General features: G+C 43.4%; 1 protein-coding gene across 2 annotated transcripts in view; it reads right to left on the bottom strand.

Annotated features, from left to right (window-relative positions):
- The window catches only part of TANC1 (tetratricopeptide repeat, ankyrin repeat and coiled-coil containing 1), a 217733-nt gene extending 210353 nt beyond the window's left edge, over nt 1-7380 (bottom strand). Inside the window, exon 1 of one of the 2 annotated variants that reach the window (XM_024579816.4) lies at nt 7230-7380. The gene's annotated coding sequence lies outside the window, so the exon portion shown is untranslated. The remainder of the gene's footprint in view (nt 1-7229) is intronic. The other variant, XM_045187354.3, reaches the window with a different exon arrangement.
- Nucleotides 7381-19300: the final 11920 nt, after the last annotated feature.

Here is a 19300-nt window from a genome sequence, read left to right as displayed (position 1 = left end):
TTAGAAAGAGGGGAAGGGGGGGAGAAAGAGAGAGAAATATCAATGTGTGGTTGCCTCTCATGTGGCCCCCACTGGGGACCTGGCCTGCAACCCAGGCATGTGCCCTGACTGGGAATCAAACCGGCAACACTTTGGTTTGCAGCTCATGCTCAATCCACTGAGCTACGCCAGCCAGGGCTGACAGGCAACTTTCACATCTTCCAGCTAGTGTCTGTCAACCACCTTTTAAATATTAATAAATCTTAACTGTTTCTAGACAATGTTTTAGCATTTTCTTCCATACCGAATCATCCAGCACACTCCACTTTGGAGACTGATGTCTCAAACAATAAAAATTTTTTCTCAAAAAGAAGTTCTGAGTTAGAGTGGGTCTAGGGTTGGTTCATTCAGCAGCTAAAAACGCCATTAGCACCTTCCATCTTTGCACTCTGTAAGCCTCAGAATGTCAACTTGTTCGATTTTGCCCACCACCTGAGGTTCCCAATATGGTGGGTCCTAATAGGTGTCGTATCCCTACCCATTAACCAGTCACTGGCAACAAGGACGGTATTGCTAAAGTTGACTTGGCTCAATCAACATGCACTCCCTGGGGCTAAAGACACGCTCATCCTATCCTGAAGTACATGGCCAATGGGAAACTAGTCAAAAGCAGGATTATGCTGTCAAGTAGTGTAGTAAATTATCACAGCAATGGCCCCTGCGATAAATCACATAACCACCAGAGCATGAGTGAGCCTAGCACAGGCGGAACAACCATCCAGCTGAGCCCTGCTCCGATTTCTGATCTCAGTCAAATAAACAGTAGTTGGTTTAAGCTACAAGAAGGAAGGGGAACCCAGATGGGGAATGGGCAGCAAACCACCCCTGCCATAGCTCTCTACGTATATGGGATAATGGAGGAAGAAAAAACCATTCTGTTTTATTCCCACAGATGTTTGTTCTTAAATTCAAACATCTAGTTCAGAGTCAGCAAGTTCTCAATAAACATTAATAATTGATGTTCCTAATCCAAGTAATTTAGAATAAAACATGACAGAGAGAGAGGCATACAATGGGTTGCATGGAAATAATGACACATTTCCGAGTCTTTTGCAGTAATCCAATATACAAGCTCCTGTACATGCAGCAATTCGAACCCCCAGAGAATGTCAGAGAGTCTACTACTCTCAAGCCTACGGGATGCACATCACAGGCACTAAAACTGTTCACACTCTTTAGCACACTGGTATGTTGTTGTGCTCAGCAATACCACTTTTGGAAACATACCATGCATTAGACAGCTTGTTATTTTTGTTCAATCAGCTCCCTCTCCCTTCCATTAACAATAACCGACTTCTTTGTGGGACACTTTGTCTCCCCACAGTCCCATCGTTTGGGTTGAACTGGGACTGCCAACCGTAACTCTCCTCTGGCTGGCATTAGGCCAATCACGTACTCTCCAGGGTTTTCCCAAATAAAAACTAAGAGCAAACAGCCAGTTTCTTGATGATGTGAGGTCATGAAGCTACCAGCAACAGGTACCTCTATGTGCTGGGCACTGTGCTGGGCCTTATGATGTAATGAAGCGTAAATCACATCTCAGCCAAAGGGCTCTGATGGCCTAAGAGATATTTCTTTGCAACATACCTAAATGTCAAAAAGGCCTGGTTAAATAAATTATGGTAAGAGATGTTACAGATTTACTGAATAGCCATTAAAACAGTGCCAGAGAAGAATGTAGTGATATAACAGGGAAAAAAGCATGTTATACAAGTATCTACTATGCTCTAAACTATGCAAATCACTATATATGCACCCTTGCACATTGAATCTTTTTCCTTGTTTGTTGTTTTTTTTTTTTTTAAAGAGAGGGAGAGAAATATCAATGTGTGGTTGCTTCTTGTGACCCCCACTGGGGACCTGGCCTGCAGCCCAGGCATGTGCACTGACTAGGAATTGAACTGGTGACTCTTTGGTTCGCAGACCAGCATTCAATCCACTGAGCCACACCAGCCAGGGCCTGAATCTTTTTCATTTTTCATCAGAAGCACACAAAATACAGGATCTTATTTTTGCATGACTATATATGCATGAAAAAGTCATAGCCAAGTGTTGCCTAGAGACTGCGCCATCCCCCAACCCAACTCACAGAGGTAATAATCTAGTGTTCAAGATAGGCAAGTAACCTGGGTGTGCTTGGGTGGGGCAGGGAAGGTGGTGAGTCACTGGGGCTCTGGGCTACATGGGCAAACATCCTGTGTTCGTATCTGTATACAACTGTGGCTAGAAGACTTTTACTAAAATACCCCCAGGGTAGTGGCAAAATCGATGCTAAAATCCAGGAACTATGTCATCCCTCTGCAAGACTTTTCTTGTCCCTGACATTCTTGCCGATAGGACTCCTCTGTCCAGAATATTCTCCTTGATCACACACACCTGCAGAAGCCCCTGAAGACAACATCTGCCCTAGAAGGGCAACCCTCGGCAGTGACACAGACAAACCAACCCAAACCTCGTTTACTCTCTACAAGACAATGTTTCCTGATAGCCTTCGGTATCAAAACTCCTCCCCTCTTTCAAAATCCATGCTCCTGATAATAATATCCAGAAGCCATTCTTCAGCTTTGCTGCTCTTGTCCCCTTCCAGTACAGGAATTACCAAGTGCCCCACCCCCTTCATTAGCAAAACTGCTTCATAATACTCTTTCCTCACACACGTGGAGATAAATGGCAGCCGTAACAGTCAGTCAGTTGGTACTGATTGATACATCCTCTTCTGGCGGATGAAACACCATGGCTTAATATTTTGAAAAGACATTCTTCTTAGAATAAGTTTAAAAAGCTGAAGATGGAGAAGCTGCTCAGGTACAGAAGAGCCTATAGTTCAGCACATGATTTTATTTTAGAGCCTTTTAAAGAAAATCCATCCCAGCTTCCAGATGGGTGTCAAGGTGCGCTCAGAGCTCTTCAGGAGGCAAGCAGGACACAGGACAAACATTCAGAGCCATAGTGAAAACTGGCCACCTGCAACCTACTACTCCTTTACCAATGAATCAATAGTACCATAAGGGAAGAATTTATTTAGAGTAGAAGGCGCTACAAAATCAGATTTATCCAGACAGCAGTAAAAAGAGCCCAAGGAGGATGACACCAAAAAAGGGACATTAATCCAGGCTTTGTAAAAGTAAGCTGAGAGATACCACGATGAAAGGCAAATGTCATGTTCATTCCCTATTTTGAGAAAGACGTACAGATTTGAGAAGCGATTTTCTTCAGAAAGCTGTCTGAAGTACTAGTCCCAATTATAAATCACACTATACCCTGAAGCCTACTTAATACAGAAGAAGTTGAAAATAAACAAATGATTAGTTTGAGGTATGTGAATTTCTGAACTCTCTTAAGGAAGAAAAGTTTTATTACCATTATTAGTGAACTGTTTTTAATCTCTGAAATCAAAGCATAGATGTTAACCCTGGGGTTCTGAAACCAGAATAACCCATACATGAGAAACCACCACATATTAACATTAGTCTGTCTGTCAGGTTTTAGCCAATCACAGGTGATACCATGTGTAAAGAGCGGTATGGGGGAGGAATAGGAAGAATCAGAAGACCTAGGTTCAAGTTCAACTCCAGCAGGCACAGATAATATTTAGCAAACTGATTCATCTTGCCTGCCTCAGTTTACTTAACTGAGGGTTCAGGGATAAAATATGAAAGTAAAGCCCTTTATAAACCCAAAAGTACCGTTTCTATCTTACAGCACGGACTCCAGAACGCCTGCATTTCTCATAGTCCTGGAGAGTCACAGAACTGTAGGGTTGAAGGTCATTGCATTTGAGGGATGATAATGATGAGAAAACCAAGTCCCAGGCAAATTGAAGAGCCTTGCACAGGAATCACTTCCGTAAACTGGTGGGGGGTGAGGGAGGGTCTAGTTTTTCCACCACTGAAATACTCATTTAGATAGTTCAAACCAAAACGACCCTAGAGCTAAAATCCCTCCTCAGAAACGTATGGGGTTTGTAATACGCACACAGTCCCCGCCTTATGATGGCTCGCCTTACAAATTTTTTGACTTGATGATGGTGTGAAAGTGATTCCCACAATAAACTACATGAGATATTCAGCACTTCATTGTAAAATAGGCTTTGTGTTAGATGGTTTTACCCAACTGTAGACTAATGGTAGTGTTCTGAGCACACTGAAGGTAGACTAGGCTAAGCTTATCCTAATTCATGTTCAGCTGGTTAGGAGTATTAAATACATTTTTGACTTGTGAGTTTTATTTTAGTTTTTAAAAGACTTTATTTATTCATTTTCAGAGAGAGGAAGAGAGAGAAAAAGAGAGAGAAACGTGGATTGGCAACCTCCCAACACATGCCCCTACCAGGGACCAAACCTGCAACCTAGGCACACACCCTGACAGGGAATTGAACTGGCCACCCTTGGCTTCGTGGAACACCACCCAACCGACTAAGCCACACTGGTCAAGGCTGGACTTGTGATATTTTAAACTTATGATGGATTTATCAGGACATAACTCTAACATGTCGAGGAACATCTGTGTATCTGTATAATTCCTCTGCTTTATTTTGCTTTGTAAACTTTACTCCTGTAACTTAAAAGTTAAACTAAACTTTTCACCAGAAAGATAAAAATAAAGCCAGTTCTCTGGCTATGAGACTCACAGCCTACTTTCAATCTAACTCAGAAAAAAACCTTAACAATTGGGTTAGAAATGTCTATGAAAATATCATTACCCCCATCTGGCAGGCATCATTATAATATGGATTACTCTTCTATGAGCTCAGGGATACCGGTTTTAATGTTACCTGGGAGATCAAGAATTAATCAGCAACTTAGAAGGAAGGGGGTGTTGTCTAAAAATGGCCAATTTAATGGAGACAATTCTATTGTCTTTAAAATTGTGCCCTTGAGCACCCAGTATCAACAACCCACTATGGCACCAAAGAAATTGTGTGTGGTTAAAGAGACAATATGTTCTTTTTTTCTGCAAGCAGTTATGGGAAGCAGAAAAAGGCTGACTATGATCAGTTATGTTTTAATTCCACGGTGGACATAAATTATGATAATTTGGACATTCTGGTGGTTAAACCAGAAAGCAGGAAAACCATAGTTTCCAAAAGGCCCTGCAGAAAGTTTGTGGCAACCCAACCGAAAGGGCCATGAGAAGTGCCCACAACTTATTTCTGGATTTTCCTGACTCCACTAAAATTGATGACACTATTTCCATCCCTTATTGTCACATCACAACAGTCCGGAAGCCTGGACTGAGTTCACTTGGCAGGTACCAGGAGCAGCCCTAGGAGGAAGTCCTGAAGGATGTCAGATACCGTATTTCCTTTTCTCCCGCATACTTTTCATCTCAACGCCGCTAGGATATATTTTCCATGCATTCTGACACCCCCCAAGCGTTCTGGCTGACACAAACTTTGCAGAAACTGCCATACTCTAGGGAAGGTCCCTTGTGAGATCCTGAAGTAGCTTAAATGAGTAAAACATTCAGACTACTACTATAATGAGCATGTCTCAGTGGCTCATAAATTCTTTCATTCCCAGCAATCAAGAAGCAGCTGTTAAAATCCAGGAATCCTCCTACTAGCAGATCTGAAATACCTCCGAGCTGGCCAGCGAAGCTTCACAACCACTTTCTCTTCCTTCCTCTCTTCTCCCCATCCCCACCCCCCACTCCCATCGAAGGAGTGCCAGCCTGGCAGGAATAAAGATGACCCAGGAAGGGAAAAGAGCGAGAGAGAGACCGATCTTGTGAAAACAGAGATGCAGGCTCCCTTCATTTCCTCTGCAGAGAAATACCAACTCTCTGTATCAACTAACCAGGTTTCTAACTTTTCTCTGCCATCCCACCGCCCTCTACACACATTAGTAACTCCTGCAGTCTGACGGTACGGTATTTCCAGGGTCAGAGGCATCAGCAGTCCTAAGCCCTTTCCCAAAGACTCTGAACAGGCACTTCCGTTCTGCACCCGAGTTCGAGGCCCATCCCACGGGAAGATTCAGCTTCCCTTTACCTAGTAACCAGCCCAGACGGCGCCGCCGCAACTCGGGTCAAGTTCAAGATGAAGGTGCCCTCCTAACCTCCCGGAGCTGACTCTCTAACCGGGAACTGCGCTACTGAGATGATTCCCATCACTCCAGGCACGGCGATCAGGGGCAGGAGTGGGCCGGAGGGATGACCGTGTCTGAATCGCGCGTTCTCCGACTCCCCGGCGGCGGCGCCGTATTTTCTACCTGGCTACCGCCGCATTTCCTCCCGGAGCCTTATACAATAAGTCAAGTAAGTTTTCAGAACGCCGGTGCAGAGACGCGTCTGTCTGCAAACACAACACACAATGCCTAAGGCTTCCTTCCTCGCCAGCCGTTCCGGAAGGCTGCCGCGCCAAAGCGGGGAGCCCCGTACACCCCCAGCATTGTGTGCCTGCACCCTAAAGTCTTTCAGGAAGAAGGTGCGCCCTGGCATAAGCACCCCTAAAGTCACTACTCTCCACTCTCCAAAGAACGTCTTGATACAATCTCGATACAATTTTCATCTTTCTCAGCTTCCCCTCAACGTTTAATCCTACCTAGCTCATCACCCGCCCCCCCCCCCCAAAAAAAGACCGTGGATATGCTAATCGCTGTGTTTTTGGAAGCAAAGCAATAGACTTTCAGCCCAGACTGTGGTATTACGACACCACCCCCCATCGGCTAAGTTCACCCGGCAACTTCGCGACCCGCGCTCCCATACACTCCGGGGCACCCTGAACCCCGCGGTACCAGGCGCGCCTCTCCGCCGCCTCCTCTGCTCCAGGTACCAGGCGCTGCCCAGGCCTTTGGCAAGCCCGAGGGCTACCGAGGAGGCGAGAAAGGGGTCAAGGAGGCCGGGTAGCGGTGGTCTCGAAACCTGAGCGTGCCGTCACGCGTTCCCAGTGCCCCCGAACCCCGGTTCGGTCCGGCGCGGAGGGGATGGCGAAGGAAAGGCGCAGACTCTCCAGAGCCGCCAGCACTAAGGCCCGGGGTGCACAACATGTCCGTGCCTATCCCCAGAAAGCTCCCGGGTGTGCCCAGAGAAGGGGGGGGGGCTCCAGGAACTTTCCCACATGCCTTTCCACTCTCCTCATCACCCTTTCTTCCTCTCCCCGGGACCCTCTACTCCCCTCTGCCCTGCTAAAGCTGGCCCTGCCCGGGGCGCTCGGAGGCCCGCGGCGGTGTCAGGGCAGCGAGAGTTACCTGCCGGGAAAGTTTCCAGCTCTTCGGCGCGATTCCCCACCCCCAGGGCCCGGCCTCGGGGCGCGGTCAGCCCGACGCTTCTCCGCTGCCTCTCCTACGGCTTCCGAGGCTGCCGCGGCTCCCGCAGCTGCCACAGGGAAGGCAGCGCTCCGGCCCGTCCCCCCGGCCTCGCTCGGCCCACACCCGGGCCTCATTGGCAGCCCGAATCCCCGCCCTTGCGCGTGTTCCCGAAGGCACCTACCTCTCGCGCGCCCGCCCGGGCCGCGCCTCCCGCGCCCCCCCACCCCCCGCCCCGGCCTGGGGCCGCGGCGGCCGAGACCCGCCCGGACGGGCGCGCGAACTTTGGGCCGGGCGCAGCTCCTTCCCTCCCCACTTCTCCCTGCGGAGCTCCTAGCATTCCCCAAGGTGGCCAGTCCCTCGGAGCTGAGCTTGAGCCACTCCGGGACTGGGGCAAGATGGGTGATAGTCTTTTTTTTTCTTTTTTCTTTTTCCAATCTCTTTGAAATCAGTGAAGTGACACGGCCTCTCCTCCTTAAGGCCTTTTGAAAACAACCGAGGAGGACATATGGGAGCAATTAACCAAGCTAGGTTTTGGTGAATGCTTTAGGGTGACTTTGTGTGGCTGTCTTGAATTTTCTCTGCCTCGCTTCTCTCTCTCTTCACCCCCCCCCCCTCCACGCACTTTCTAGGGGCAAGAATGAGCCAAAGAAAGTGGAAGGTGTACAGGGGCATCTCTCCTGCAGCGTCTTTTTCTTGGCTGAAATGGCGTTCGTGATGTTAAGGGAGCAGAGATTGCCTGGGCGTCCCCGGGCCGGGGTCTGCAGCCTCCTCTGACCGGTCCCGGCTGGCCTGGTGCCGCTTGTGCTACAGCCCCGGGGGGCCAAAGACGTGCTTCCAAGGGCGGGAGGAGGAGGTATGGAGCGGGGAGAAACACAAAGATGCTATTATTGCTTTCAGTTAGTAGCAGTAAATGAAATTCCCGAAGCCCCAAAATGTTTTGTTATTCCCCAGCAGCTCGAGAGCGGGGATAGGGCCTATGGATTCAGGAGGCCTGGGCTCACCAGTCTCACCTAGGAATCCCAGGCAGCCATTACAGGCTGGAGGGCTCAACCCACTCCACACCCAAAACCCTTTACACCCGCCTTGGTCAACGAAGGATCAGCCAGGCCTGCAGCTGCCTTGTGTGGCCTGCGGAAGTTGTGCGCAGGTCACCCCAATGGTGGGTCTGGAGCAGGGAATACAGAAGTTGCTATAAATGGATTTATTGGCAACCTCTAACCTTGCTGTGGCAAACCTGCCTTTAAAGACAACTGTTTTAAACAAGGTCCCCCATAAAAACTTCAACCTCACGCAGAGCTTCCCAATATAAAGATAGCTGGGGAGGGAAGTGTCCACATTTAAAGTTCTTATGAAAAGGGAAAGAAAGCAAAATGCTACACGATCGCTCTACATCAGTAAAAGATGACTGAAATTTGCTGGATATTTCACCCCTAGTTTCAAAGGCCTGATTATTACTGGGCTGTTATTTGAGCAGTAAACATCATCAGCAGCCTTGAAGTCTTCTTGTAGCAAAACACAATATGAATACTTAAAATATGAAGTTATTAAATCAAAAAGGCTATGGACTTATTTCTTCACTCTGAAATGCCTGGTTGCTGGAAAACATGGTAATAGGTTTTATTTAATTTCTCTTGAAATGATATGCATAAAGTTACCAATCTTTCAACAACAGATGAAAAAGCCAGGCAGCAACCTTAATGATAAAAGAATGACACAAACAACAACAACAACACAAAACCCTCCACAGATTTTAATCTGAAATATTAAGATATAAACGAAACAATGCTAGAGAAATAAACTGGCACAATTCCCTACCTCAGACTACTTTATAATGGGTGAAACGTATAGTGGATGCAATTTATCATTTGTGTAATATCATGTTCTGTCTTTGGCTCTTCTAAGCTATATTCTCCAAGTTTTTGATGAAATTGTTTTGTTAAATTGGGCTTTGAAGACAGTGAAATTCATTCCCCCCCATCTTCAGAGCTCCCTAAGTAGCAAGTAGAAAAACCCAGAAAGTAATTATGTTAATTACCAGCATCATCTTTAGATTAGTTGGAAAAAAATTGTCTTTATAGTTTCAGAAGTCACAGTCACTAAAGAAGTAAATTCATCACTGCCTCGTTAGGAGTGTTTAACATTCGAAACAGGCAGGCAGCTAGCAATCTGAAATTTGTACACAGGCAGGCCCTGTCTCCCCTTCTTCTGTAGTGTTTATACAATACGAACTACATATGTTATTATGCACAGTCTGACCTCCAGTTCTAATTGGCTAACATTACATACAGTATGTCACACTACGCACATCAAAGCTGTCTGAAGCTGTGAGTGAAAGTGGCACATTTTATAGAAGACAAGGCCCAAAACACAAAGTAATAAAAATTCGTGGGTAAGGGACAACAGGGGATACATTAAAATCAAGTCTGTAAGAAAATATTTGAACATTTTCTAAGCATCTAAATACAGGATGGGGCAAAAGTAGGTTTACAGTTGTTTATATGGAAAATAATACAATAATTATAAAACAATAATACACGAATAAACTCTGTTGTGCATACTCACAACTGTAGACCTACTTTTCTCTCACACTGTATGTGAAGTATTAGCTGAGCAGAGGTTCAAAAAACAAATTTTAATGCTTTTTAGAAATCTGCTTTTCCCTTAAAAAATATGATACTTTTAGGTAATTATTAGGTGATGGTTTATTTGTATTTTTAGGGGTAGGGGAGAGCAAGAATCACCTCTTGCTTTTCTTAGGGTACTTCCACTCATCCAATTCAGTATCAAAAACTCACTCATTACATTTCTGTTGATTCCAGCTGGAAAAAAATTGTAAAAAGCCCTGACTGGTGTGGATCCATGGGATGGAGTGGGGAGGGAGAGGGGGGCAGCGAGTCCTACCCCAAACATAGGGTCACCGGTTCAAATCCTGGTCAGGGCACACGCCTGGGGTTTCAGGCCAGGGCCCTGTTTAGGAGTGTTTGAGAGGCAATGGGTCGATGTTTCTCTCCCTCTCTCTCTCTTTCCTTTCCCCTCTCTCTAAAAATAAATAAATAAAATCTTTTTAAAAATTAAGAGAGAAAAAGCACATAATATTCCATATTGAACACATTCACCAAACATACATACAATATACTGAATTCCATTTTTAAAGTTTCTGTCAGTTTGCCAGCAATATACCTTTTCTCAGCAGAGTGAAAGAAAACAACAAATAATAAACTGGTTATTTTACCTTACAATTTACTGCCCAAGGCAATAGGCTGACAAAGACGTGAGAAAAGAACGTGGCTCGTGAGTGTTAGAATGCTTCTACCCTTGCTCAGATTCTTAAGTACTTCTATTTTAAATCAAGCCTAAATTAGGATCATAACCAGTGGTTACTATGGTATGTGTAGTATAGAATACATAGTGAGAAGCAAAGTGTTTAAAACAGTGTAGCAATTAAATATGAAAAGTGAGACAGAAGTAAAAAGAGTTAAGACAAGCTAGGAAAACGACTCAAAACAATTCAGCCCACAAATACTTTTTGCCTAATTTGGAATATCCTTTTAATATTTACGGAATTCATTCTGCTTTGGTCCATTCAATCCTCCTTTCCCTTTTAACATTTTAGGGAAGAAAAAATGTTTTAAAGACATGGGGAATAATGAAATGGGTTCTAGGTAGAAATCACTTGGGAAAAGCAGGGAAATTACAAACCCCACACAGTACCTGCATGTGTAAGGAGCCATGGTCACACGTGTGTGCCCACACCATGGTCAGAAGTGGACTGATGCAGACATTCGTCCAGGGACATTGAAAGCCATAGCTGGGCACGGTTAGCCAGGCAGTTAAATTAAAAGCATCATCTAATGAGACATATAAACCCCTCTGCAGATCTAGCATATGGTCGGCCAATATTGTAGAACTCATCCAATAGGGGCCTGGCAGTGAATTATTTAAACCGATAAGGAGTCCTCTGAGGGGAGGGAAGTAGGGAGATAGATTCAGGGGTTCACATTTCCTTATAAGAATGTGGGAGTAACTAAAATCCTGGGAGAATCTGGTTTATGATGGCATGCCATCTGACCAGCATTTTAAATACAGATTTAAAATGTCTATTTCCCATGTTCAGGAAGGGTGAGGTAATGCAATCAGGTAGTAATCCTTACATAAATGTTGCTGAGTCGGGCCAAAATGGCTTAAAAAGAAATGTGCCGTTTAACCTGGAGTATAACAAATGCATTTTAATATCTCCACCCTGGGAGTGGTGCTTTCCCTTTTCTCGGTGAGCTCTCTAAAAGGGCATTGCCGTAGGAGTCATAATATCTAGACTCCAGTTCTGACTTCGGCAGCTGTTGTTTGCAATTCCTGGCAATTCTTCTGGACTTTCTGAGCCTTGGGCCTCTCATCTGTTAAATAGGAGGGTGGCATAGTCTCTGCCTCACAGTTTTGTCAGGAGGACTAAACAAAGATGAAAGCACTTAATAAATTAGAAAATACTCTACAGAAGCTAACTTTTATTTACTGGCTAAGAAGCTATGTTTCCCCCTTCCTGGTACCTGGGACCACTTTGGTTGGAATAACAACCTAAAGGCTTTGGAGCAGTCCAGAATGCCACATTTGCCAAATGTGAAAGGAAGAGAGCCTTGGAGATGATTTAGTAGTAGATAATAACTCCAATTAAGCTCTCAGAGGCTCATCTGGGGGTAAATTGGCAGTTCTTGCCTCAAACAGTGGCAATCAGGAGCCATTTACAGAGTTACATTCCCCCCCCCCATGTTTGTGTTAAAGAGAAAAAATGGTAATACATAAACAATACAGGTGTATCTCATTTTATGCAAATCGACATACAAAAATTCCTAATTACACAATATACTAATTTAAAGGAAATGTTTTCTTTAAAACATTCTTGTTGAGATTCTTTGCAATTGCCTCTACAATCCTATTTACCTACATTTTTAATTACTAACCGTCCTTTCAATTCTGTGAAATAGTGCTGATGACATTAATGAGCGTGAACCCGTATATATTTTTTCTGTAAGATCAAGCACTAGTCAAAACTCTCTTGCTGCTGCATATTTCTTTGAAGAAATATAGGCCAGACTATAGCACCTACCAAATGTTATGGCTTAAGAGGGTGAGGGGCATAAATATGGAGGGCTTAGCCCAAACGGAAACTGCGGTTTTATTTAAAAATCAGTTTGCTGTTTCCCCTTAAATGATCCGACAACCTAATCCAGAAAAGGATGAGGAATACTGATGCTACTGAAGATGATGACAAGCAATTTCCTAGAAGGAAGAGAGGTTTCCCGACTGAAGAGCAATGCAGAATAGACAGCAGCAACTTTCAAGCCGAAATGTATGTAAAGCAGGATTCCTGCATCTAGAAAACCATTTTTTAAATTAATCTTGGGATTTTAATACAATAATTAGAAATTCTGTCTAGGTCTATTAAAGATCTGAACTTTTTAGATTTGGGGCAGAAATGTTTAAATATAAACTTTTGCTCTCTATCTCTTTTGTCAAGTCTAAATATTTCAATGGCTGTAACAAGAGTCACGTCTGCCTGAGGGAAAATAGGGCACTATGTAATTATCAGGAGAAATTAAACTGCTGGGCTTCATTAGAAAAGTCATCCCTTACCTAGAGCATTTGCTCTAAAAAGCAGCTACTTAGTAAAGATTGATTTGACTACCTAGTGAGCTGTAGCTAAAGCCCTGTTACCTTCCAGTGAATTCAAAGCTCTTCCTAAGCCTCCTTTTGCTTTTACAGCTAATCTGTTGCCTCTCCCTCTGTAAGGGTTTCAGTGCCTTTGAAAAGACCACCTGAAGGGAAAGAAATTATGGACAATAGAAACAGGTTAAAACAAGACAACAGGAACCCAAAATAAAACAGCAATCACTGGGGGTTAAAATTAGATGGTGTCCTCTTAGGCTCTAATTTTCCACGCCCTCATCCTACCCCTAGGAGCCAGAATGTTAGAGGTCTAAATCTTGACAAAGAATTGGCATGTGCAATTTTTTTAAAATGTCCTAATAGTTAATCTGGGAAGCTACATGCAACTTATTTAGTACCGGATGGCATCTGGAGAAGTTGGATCACTCATACATTGCTGGTGGAAATACAAAATGATACAGCGGCTCTGGGAAATGGTTGGGCAGTTTAAACAATATGCATGCAACTACCATATGACCCAGCAATTGCACTCCTGGACATTTATTCCAGAGGAATGCAGACTTGTGTTCACACAGAAACCTATACACAAATATTTATAGCAGCTTTATTGGTCATAGCCAAAAAGTCAAAACAACACAGATGTCCTTCAATAGATGGATGGTCAAACTGTGCTACATCCTTGTCCTGGAACACTAATCAGAGAAAAAAAATGGAACAAAATATTATTGCATATCGCCTGGTAGAATCTCCAGAGAATTATGCTGAATGAAGAAAGCCAATTCTAAAAGGTTATATATTCTATAATATATTTATATAGTATTCTTGAAATGACAGACTAATGGAAATGGAGGACAGATTAATGGCTTCCCGGAGTCAGGGATGGTGTGGGGTGCAACTGACCGGGAGTGTGGCTATAGGAGGACAACAGAAGGGATTCCTGTAGTGGTGGAAGTGTTCTGCTCCTTGACTTTGTCACTGTCGACATCCCTGTGGTCACGTACTAAAGCTTTGCAAGCTATTACCATTGGCAGTGAACTAGGTAAAGAGTATAAGAGAGCTCTGTATCATTTCTTACAACTGCATGTGTTATTAACAATGATGTCAAAACAAAAATGTTTAATGTTAAAAAATCAGCTCGCAAAAATACTCAGGAACCTGAAAACTAAAATAATAATAGATAACATTTCCATTAAAAAAAAAAAGGCCCTGTGTATCATCACGTAGAATGACAAATGTATTGAGTGAAGATTTGTCTCCAGATGTTAAAATGTAATACCCAGAGGCCCTTGAGAGGAGTATGATCTGTATGATAAATAATGCCGGTCACCAAATGGCAGAGTGGCATAAAAGCTGGTCACAGTGAGTCTGACAGCTTTTCCTGCTAGAACGTGAGCTCCATAAGGACAAGGAACATGTGTGATTGAATGAATACAAATTGTGCAGTTTTCCCCAGTGTCTATAGCTGTATATCAAACCACGCCAAACTCAGTGTCTTTGTATAAAAATGTCCTAGGGCTCAGCTGGGTAATTCTCACTCGTGATCCCTCATGCAGGTGTAGTCAGACTGTGGCCCTGGTGAGGTCTGGCACCTGGACTGGGGACACCCAGAAAAGCTGTGGCTCCTTAGGGTAGCCATCTCTTTGTCTCTATGTGTTTTCTCCACATGGTGGCCCCAGCGTAGCCAAAACCTTTTGCATGGCAGCTGAGGGCTCCCAAAGCGAGTTCCCAAGAGCAACAGGAGAAGCTGTGTGGCCTTATTTAACCTAGACTGAGAAGTCACACAGAAACCTTAATGGTCTTGTTGAGAGTTTCCATGTTGTGATGAAAAGGCCTTGGGCTTTAGAGGCAGGGAGACCTGCATTCATTGTCCCATTCTCCCCTTCTGGGCCATGAGCCCTGTGCAAAGTGATTTAGCCCGTTTGCAACCCAAGGTAGAACTGTTATCTTAATAACTGGCCTCAGAATTTCCCTTAGAAGGTCTTTACTGGGGAAACCTTCGTTGGGTAGGAAGCGAGCCCTTTGGTCCTGAGTATGTATGAGGTAGGCGGCAAGGCACGGCAGACAAGGGCCAGACTGCTCTGTGTGTGACCAGGAAAGGAACCGTGTCTGCTTCTGAGGAGAAGAGGGAAGGGGAAACTGTAAGATAGCAAAAGTACAAAGCGATGTGCATGAAGGGGCACCCCTACCCAGAAGGTGCCCGCAATGGATGGCTGGATGACATTTTAAGAATGAGAGAGTGCCTTTAATTAAATTTGAAGTTGTTTGTGGTAACGTGTTGCTTCTGCGTGCCATTCTGTGCCATTCTGTGCCATTCTCCCTCCCTCTGTGGTTGACATGAGTTATACTTCCAATGGCAATGATTGTAACTACTTTTCAATATAATGGTGCAGAGTAGATAATAAATGGTAACAGGTATTATGATTATTAGTCCAAAACTCAAATTTACATATCTTAGTAAAAATGACTTATTAATTATTACCTTATATACTCATTAACTAGCATCAGAGAAAACTTTGATTAGAGGGCTTGCCAATACCAGAGTGTATATTGGCTTCCTTAAGCGGTGAGGCCACAGGTAGAGCAAGCTTTACAATCGGATGATCCAGCAACTCAACAATATCACCAAAGATCCATTTCATTTTCATCCTCTACTCAGCTATGTACATGATTTGCATCCTTCCTCTGAATGCCGATTCCCCTGACAATGAAACATGGCTGCCACATGCAAATGGGGCTATGCGCGTCCTTGTTTACATCCAGCAGAAGAGAATACACGTTCTTGTCCCAACGTTCTGAGCAAGAGTCCTGAAATTCACCTTGACTGGTCCATCTGAGGTCCAATGACCACTTCTAAATCAATGACAGTGAACAGGGGACTGGAATGTGCTGGTTAGCCTAAATCTATCATGTCCTGTCTCTGGGATTAGAAGTGAAAGTGGTTAGTTTGCCTTGATATATGTGGCTACCCCAGGAAAGAGCACATTCCCAAATGAATATCTAATTAGGGAGAAGCAAACCGATAACTATTCACCACAACCAGCAAATAAGAGTTAGAGACAAAAGTCCTCCAAATCTGAACAATATGAGGGAAAAATAACTGGGGGTCTTTGGTGATTTTTACCACAATTTAAAAAAAGACAGTTTGGAAATCACAGATTTAATAAGAAGCAAAATAAATGGAACAGGATAATAGGTTGAAATGAAATAAGAAGGACTGGAAGGGAAAAAAAACAGATAGGCAAGGATAAATTAATTGTAAGAGTCTTGGCTCAATAAGAAACCAGTAGGATTTTTTCCCCCTTGACCATAAATGACACAGAGGCCTAATTATAAGGCTTGTTATAGTCATCAGCAAAATGGAAAAGAACAGAACAAGAACAACTTGTAATAAATCTCACCTAAAAAAAGTTGGGGCAAATGCTAAATAAGAGATAGATGAATACAAGTAAAGAAGTATCTGAAACCCAACTATCTAATGGCAATATTTATGTGATTCTTTTCCCTTTTAATGTATGAGTACTTTAAATAATACACATGAAATAAAGAAAAAATAGTGTTTAACAATAAATATTGAATTTATATAATATTTGTATTCATTTTTCATGACTACTACCACAAACGGCCACAATCTTGGTGGCTTACAACAGCAAAAATTTATTTTCTCACAGCTCTGGAGGCCAGAAGTCCAAAGTCAAGGTGTCGGCAGGGCCATGTTCTCTGCTCCCTCCGAAGACTTCCTTGCCTCTTCCAGCTTCTGAGGTCTCCAAGTGCTTCTTGGTTCGTGGCTGCAGAATTCCCAGCTCTGCCTCCATCTTCATTTGGTCTTCTCCTCCCATGGCTGCACCTGCCCCTCTTCTCTCTGTCTCAAATCCCCCTCTGCCTTTCCCGTATAAGGACACTCATTGTTGGATTTAGGGCCCCTACCCACATAATCTAAGATGATCTTATCCCCAAACCCATAATGTAATTACATCTGCAGAGACCCTTTTTCTAAATAAGGCGATGTTCACAAGTGCCTCGTACGGTGTTTGGACACGGACATGTCTTTTGGGGGGGGCCAGCACTCAGCCCAGTACAATAGTCATTAACACAGAAAACAACCTAACAAAGTTAAATAAAGATCTTAAGTCTAGAACTGAATTTATAAATCAATTATATTTGTTAATGAAATGTTTACGGTTCTATTTTTATTTTGTCCTGTTTAATACAAGTGATTTGATGTACTGTACAGAAATAATGTACATAAATATAGTCATCTAGAGATTTTATCATTACCCTTACAGACATGCAATTAAGTTGAGGAGAAATGGATGAAATGTTTATGGTTTAAGAAAATCCATTTCCACTAGTAATTTATAAAAATGCAAAAATTGGATCTTGGGGAAGCATTACACACACATGACCTTAATAAAATACAGGGTCCAGCAGAAGTAACGCCTGCTTGAGTGTGGTTGGTAGGGTAATAACATGGGTGTAATAATTTATAGTTTTAATTTGAACATTTCACCTAAAATGTCATATGGTGTGCTTGAGTGTGACATTGTTATGTTACAGAATTACATGCTTATGATTTTGTAATAAAAAGGGGGTTGTTTGTGTCGGACCCTGTATATTAGGATTATAAGACCCAGTGTATAAGTCACAGTCTAGTCGGGGAAATAGAAACCAAGCTAGGTGTTTCAAAGAGGAAGCATTTAATACCGGAAACTATATTGCTGGGAGAGCTGAAAGGTCAAAAAGGGAAAGGCAGGCAACCCTGAGATCAGCAGCACAGAAAGTCAGAAAGCGGCGGAGGGGACACGAAGGAGGAGGAAGCGCTGTGACAGGACGGAAGTGTACTTCCTGCTGTGTCACTGGGAGTGCTGGGCAGGGTGCTACAGACACGGGGTGAAAGGGCATCTGGAAATGAAGTCATTGCTAGAGATACTGCCAGGAACAGAAAGAAGGCAAACTATGACGTCTCCCATCTTTCCTTTGAATGCCTTTGGATTCTCTGCTGTCACCTTCTACTGGCAGAACTTAACAGGAAGCAGCTAGGAATGAAGCCTGGGGAATGGGGGGTGCAGGCCCCTAGCCCCAGCCAGCATTTCGATGTAGATTATAGAAGGGTTGGTGTGGAGCTAAGACACAACACGTAAATAACCAGCACATCCAGTAATGTAGAAAAGCAGGTATATTTCTAGATTGTTGATGACCCTGTAAGTTGGAACACTTAATAAGTAACTCCTCACACCCACTAACTAAATGATGTGACTTTGGGGAACATGATGGAAAGAAATAACCTAAAGGCAAAAAAAGAAATGAAGAATTTATATAGAGATATTGGGCACTGGCTGGCGTGGCTCAGTGGATCGAGTGCTGTCCTTCAAATGAAAGGGTCGCTGGTTCGATTCCCAGTCAGGGCACCTGCCTGGGTTGCAGGCCAGGTCCCCAGTAGAGGGCGTGTGAGAGGCAACCATACATTGATGTTTCTCTCCCCCTTTCCCGCTCCCTTTGCCTCTCTCTAAAAATACATAAATAAAATCTTTTAAAAATATATTGGAAGTGACATCATGTATAACAGCAAGACCGTGAAAAGAGTCCATATACTCAACAATAGGGAGATGAGTAAGCAAACCGTGGCAGACTGATATAATAAAATACTCAGAAGTTTTAAAAAGAAATATATATTTCAAATAAGTATGGAAATGCTCATATGAAAAAAATCAACATGAAATAAGTAGAACCCCGAATGTCTACTACAGTAATTACAACTGTGTAAAAATGTGTGTAAGCATACGAACAAAGGTCAGGGAGACAGGGAGTGAAATAACTTGTTTAGAACTTAATGCTTTTTAGGCTTCTTCTATAAATTTGCTTAAGTCCTTAATTAAAAAAGAAAAGTAAATGAGTAATTTTATTTTTAGATTCCAAACCAACTAAAAATTACATGTTTCATGTTAAGCTGCTTTAAAGAAAACCCGACACACACACAAACACACACACACACACACACACTACAAACCCTTAACCATTCCCACCACAGCACTTTTTACAACTCTGGCACTAATCACTGCTGTGGCCTGAGGCCAGGGCCCGACTGGTCTAGAGATTTTATTTTACAACCTGAGAACACTGGCCAGCTCCCAGAGCGTCAGCTGTCCTGCCCCAAGCTCAGCCTTTCTTCTCCTTGTACTTGATGTATTTTACTCTAGACCAGGAGCTGTTAAAGTTAACTACAGCAATGAATAAAGATAACAGGGTGAAAACAAAAAAAAATGAAACCCACAGCATTTTAATGACTATTTGAATCTTTACAAATACTTGTTGTTTCGATACAATTTGTTCCTTCCCGGGGCCTGAATACCTTGCAC

The sequence above is a fragment of the Desmodus rotundus genome, chromosome 2 (genome assembly GCF_022682495.2).
Source record: "Desmodus rotundus isolate HL8 chromosome 2, HLdesRot8A.1, whole genome shotgun sequence".
In the NCBI taxonomy this organism is placed as follows: Eukaryota; Metazoa; Chordata; class Mammalia; order Chiroptera; family Phyllostomidae; genus Desmodus; species Desmodus rotundus.
Note: the sequence above shows the minus strand (reverse complement) of the source record. Positions and strands in the feature narration are given on the sequence as shown.